At 38.8% G+C, this 5,000-nt stretch overlaps 1 protein-coding gene across 14 annotated transcripts in view; it reads left to right on the top strand.

The window, feature by feature from the left end:
- The window catches only part of LOC135097583 (uncharacterized), a 29,132-nt gene that overhangs the window by 23,645 nt on the left and 487 nt on the right, over positions 1 to 5,000 (top strand). For 12 of the 14 annotated variants that reach the window (XR_010265855.1, XR_010265858.1, XR_010265854.1 and 9 more), the window contains 3 exons: positions 2,115 to 2,323; positions 4,483 to 4,587; positions 4,835 to 5,000. The exon at positions 4,835 to 5,000 is cut by the window's right edge and continues 487 nt beyond it. The gene's annotated coding sequence lies outside the window, so the exon portion shown is untranslated. Of the gene's footprint in view, positions 1 to 165; positions 254 to 2,114; positions 2,324 to 4,482; positions 4,588 to 4,834 lie in introns of all 14 variants that reach the window. The other 2 variants (XR_010265856.1, XR_010265859.1) reach the window with 2 other exon arrangements.

The following is a 5,000-nucleotide window of genomic DNA, read 5'->3' as shown; positions in this document are numbered from 1 at the left end:
TTTGGGGTGTTTTGGGGTGTTTTTTTGGGTGTTTTTGGTGTTTTGATGGGTTTGGAGTGTTTTGGGGTGTTTTTTGTTTGTTTAAGGGTGTCTTTTGGGTGTTTGATAACCTTTAATGTGTCTCCCTGCTCCCGTCTGTCCTTAACCTGCCCCTAACCCCTATAGGTGGCCATCATTGACGTGAGGGGTCTCCAGCAGCATGCCTGGAGATACTTGTGTGTGGATGAGGGACACAGACTCAAGAACCACAAGTGTAGGCTGACCAAATGAGTGTGGGAGAGAGAGAGTGTGAGAGAGAGAGAGAGAGAGAGAGAGAGAGAGAGAGAGAGAGAGAGAGAGAGAGAGAGAGAGACTGTGTTGTTAATCTGTCACTAGAACCTTAAAAACACTCTTGAAAACCCTTACAACTTCAAATAGAGCCTTTGGAATGTAAAAATGTTGTTAATGTCACTAGAATCTTGAAAACCTTTACAACTTTAACTAGAGCCTTTGGAATGTAGAAATGTGGTTAATCTGTCACTAGAACCATAAAAACACCCTTGAAAACCCTCATAATTTCAATTAGAGCCTTTTAAAAGTGTTTCTCTTGTTAATGATGCAATAATTTTGTTAATCTGTCTCTAGAACCTTTAAAAACCTTTGAAAATCCTTACAACTTCAACAAGAGTTTTTAAAAGAGTGTTTCTCCTGTTAGTAATGCAGAAATATTATTAATGTGTCACTAGAAACATAAAAACACCCTTTAAAACCACAGTAACTTCAACTGCAGCCTTTTAAATACAGGTAGCAGCGTTCTCAGGGATGTTTCTCTAGTTAGAAATGCAGAAATATTGTTAATCTGTCACTAGAACTATAAAAACACCCTTGAAATCCCTTACAACTTTAACTGGAGCCTTTTTAAGGATAGTTTGTGTAATGTTGGGGTGTTTGGGTGTTTTCTGGGTGTTTTTGAGGTATTTTTGGGGCATTTTGGGATGTTTTTTGGGGTGTGTTAGGGTGTCTTCATGTGTGTAATTTTGTTTTTGTGGTTTTGGGGTGTTTAAGGATGGGTCTGTTAAGTTTTGGGGCATTTGGGAGTGTTTTGGTGGGTGAAAATGTGTTTTTGGTGTGTGTCAGGGATGTTTTGGGTGTTGGGATGTGTGTTTGGGGTGTTTTTTTGGTGTTTTTGGTGTGTGTTGGGTGTTTTGGTATTGTTTGGGTGTTTGAGGATGTTTTGGGGTGTCTTTGGTGTGTGTCAGGCTGTGTCAGGAGTGTTTTGATGTGTTTGGGGTGTTTTGGTGTTTTTTTGGGTGTTTAAGGGTGTTTTTTTGGGTGTTTGATAACTTTTAATGTGTCTCCCTGCTCCTGTCTGTCCCTAACCCCTACAGGTGGCCATCAGGGATGTGAGGGATCTCCACCAGCATGCCTGGAGATACTTACGTATGAACGAGAGAGAGAGAGAGAGAGAGAGAGAGAGAGAGAGAGAGAGAGAGAGAGAGAGAGAGAGAGAGAGAGAGAGAGCACTCTTGAAAACCCTTGCATCTTCATCTAGAGCCTTTGGGATGTAAAAATGTTGTTAATCTGTCACTAGAACCTTGAAAACACTCTTGAAAAACCTTGCTACTTCAACTAGAGCTTTTGGAATGTAGAAATGTGGTTAATCTGTCACTAGAACCATAAAAACTTGAAAATCCTTACAACTTCAACTAGAGCCTTTGGAATGTAGAAATATGGTTAATCTGTCACTAGAACCATAAAAACACTCTTGAAAACCCTTACAACTTTAACTAGAGTCTTTTGAAAGAGTGTTTCTCCTGTTAATAATGCAGTATTTTGTTAATCTGTCACTAGATTCTTAAAAACACCCTTTAAAACCACAGTAACTTCAACTGCAGCTTTTTAAATACAGGTAGCAGGGTTCTCAAGTTTCTTCCATTAGTAATGCAGAAATTTCACTAATCTGCCACTAGAACCATAAAAACACCCTTAAAAACCCTTGTCACTTCATCTAGAGCCTTTTAAGTGTTTCTTCAGTTGGCAATGCAGAAATCTCACTAATCTGCCACTAGAACCATAAAAAACAGCCTAGAAACCCCCAAAATGGACCCTAACCTAATTCGTCCCCCCTCTTACAGGTCCCTGAACACCTTAGCCCCCGTGAACCAGCTGCTGCTGACCGGGACACCTTTGCAGAACAGCCTGGCAGAGCTCTGGCCCCCTCTGAACTTCCTGATGCCAGATATTTTTGATTCCCTCAATGTTGGGGGAGATGCAGGAGGAGGGAAGTGACGAGAGGATTTTGAGGCAGGAACGGGAGGGCCAGGTCATCTCCACTCTAATAAAGGTGAAAGAGAGAGTATTTGGGTAGGTCTGGGTGTGTTTGGGGTGTGTTTTGGTGTGTTTTTTTGGGTGTTTTAGTGTGTTTTGGGGCGTTTTGGTGTGTTTGTGTTTGAGAGTTTTTTATGATTATTTTTATTTTAATTTATTTATTTATTTTTTTGTGCATTTGGGAGTGTCTGGGAGTTTTTTTTATGATTTTTTATTATTTATTTATTTATTTTTTTGTGTGTTTTGGAGTGTTTGGGATTTTTTTTATGATTATTTTTTTTTGTGTGTGTGTTTGGGAGTTTGGGAATTTTTTATGATTATTTTTTATTATTTATTTATTTTTTGTGCTTTAAACTCCAATAACTTCAAATACAGCCTTTTAAAGAGCGTTTCTCCCATTAGGAATGTAGAAACATTGTTAATCTATCACTAGAACCTTAAGAACATCCTTGAAAACCACAGTAACTTCAACTACAGCCTTTTAAATACAGGTAGCAGGATTCTCAAGGGTGTTTCTCCTGTTAGTAATGCAGAAATATTGTTAATCTGTCACTAGAACCTTAAAAACACTCTTGAAAACCAAAGTAACCTCAACTACAGCCTTTTAAATACAGGTAGCAGGATTCTCAAGGGTGTTTCTCCTGTTAGTAATGCAGAAATATTGTTAATCTGTCACTAGAACCTTAAAAACACTCTTGAAAACCAAAGTAACCTCAACTACAGCCTTTTAAATACAGGTAGCAGGATTCTCAAGGGTGTTTCTCCTGTTAGTAATGTAGAAATATTGTTAATCTGTCACTAGAACATTAAAAACACTCTTGAAAACCAAAGTAACCAACTACAGCCTTTTAAATACAGGTAGCAGGATTCTCAAGGGTGTTTCTCCTGTCAGTAATGCAGAAATATTGTTAATCTGTCACTAGAACCTTAAAAACACTCTTGAAAACCAAAGTAACCTCAACTATAGCCTTTTAAATACAGGTAGCAGAGTTCTCAAGTTCTCAAGGGTTCTCACTGTTTGATATTGTGATATTGTAATTTCTATGTAATTATGTAATTTCTCTCTCTCTCTCTCTCTCTCTCTCTCTCTCTCTCTCTCTCTCTCTCTCTCTCTCTCTCTCTCTCTCTCTCTCTCTCATATCTTTAAATGTGATCTTTTCCCTCTCTCTTATTTTTCTCAAAACTTTATCTTTGTGTCTGTCTGTCTGTCTGTGTTTCTTTGTGTCTGAATACTACTACTACTACTACTACTGTTTGCATTAGTAGTAGTATAGTAATAATAGTAGTAGTACTTGAAAATCTATTATTATTATTATTATTTATGAGAGAGAGAGAGAGAGAGAGAGAGAGAGAGAGAGAGAGAGAGAGAGAGAGAGAGAGAGAGAGGAGAGCCCTCCCCATATTTCTTATTCCTCATTTATTTATTTATTGTGTTAATGGAAGTCTCCCCCCCTCCTCCTCCTCCTCCACTGTAGATTATGTAGTGTACCACAGAAAGCCTTGTAGGGGCCAACAGGCCTCCTGCTGCTGCTGTTGGTTCTTCCTTTCTTTCTTTCTTCTAGTCTCTCAAAATGATAATAATAATAATGATAATGAGAGAGAGAGAGAGAGAGAGAGAGAGAGAGAGAGAGAGAGAGAGAGAGAGAGAGAGAGAGGGTTAAACATGTTCATTTGAATACAGGTGCAAGAGCTCTCTCTCTCTCTCTCTCTCTCTCTCTCTCTCTCTCTCTCTCTCTCTCTCTCTCTCTCTCTACTACTACTACTACCTTTGTATTTAGACATCCAAATTTGGCATAGACCTTCACAAATAATTTCTTTAGCTATTTAGGCCTACGGGGGGTGAGAAAAATTAAGAATATTTCTTTTTATTATTTTACATTAATTTTGACATAAGAATAAACAAATTTTGTTACTTTTAATTATTTCCATTGAGATTTTTTAGGCTTGTATTTAATTTTCATTATTTTTTTCATAAGCCTAAGGAGATTTTATATTGTTTTTGCTATTGTGTGGTTTTATTGGTGTATTTCTCTCTCTCTCTCTCTCTCTCCTCTCTCTCTCTCTCTCTCTCTCTCTCTCTCTCTCTCTCTCTCTCTCTCTCTCTCTCATTCCTTCCCTACCTGCCAAGGCCATGTTAGGCCTACAAATCAATAACTTGCTTTAATTTCATCACAGGAATTTTGGGGCAAGTGGAGAGGCCAAGAGAGAAAAATATTTGAAGGATGCTTAAGTGAAGATAATATTTAAAGGATTTGTGGGAAAAGGAAAGTGGATGAAAAGGTTAGTGGAGAAAGTTTTGATTTGTTGGAGAGGTTTTGTGGGGTGGAGAGGTGGTGTTTTTTTTGGGTGGAGTTGTGGAGTGTCTGAGGGTTGTTTGGGCCCTGGAGTGAACACTTTGTAAAGAGTTTGTGAAAAGTAAAAAGGCAGCTTTTGGCAGATAGAATTACTGTGTAACATGTTTTGTGTGATACAAGTTCAGAGTGTTCATAACTTTCCATTTTCCCAAAGTTGCACTACTCTTTTGCAGACGTTTGTCTCGTGCCAGCGAACGTCCTGTCTGCAGTCGGACTGGTGGTGCCGTGTTGCAGGCTGTGACATCAGGAAGAGCCAAATGGAGGGTGTCTACAGCCAGAACTTGCTGCTGCTGCTGTACAAGTGTCACAAGCCAGGTGCTACAGCACACACCATGTCAC

Source organism: Scylla paramamosain, unplaced genomic scaffold, assembly GCF_035594125.1.
Source record: "Scylla paramamosain isolate STU-SP2022 unplaced genomic scaffold, ASM3559412v1 Contig25, whole genome shotgun sequence".
Lineage (NCBI taxonomy): Eukaryota > Metazoa > Arthropoda > Malacostraca > Decapoda > Portunidae > Scylla > Scylla paramamosain.
This window is presented reverse-complemented; position numbering and strand designations above follow the sequence as displayed.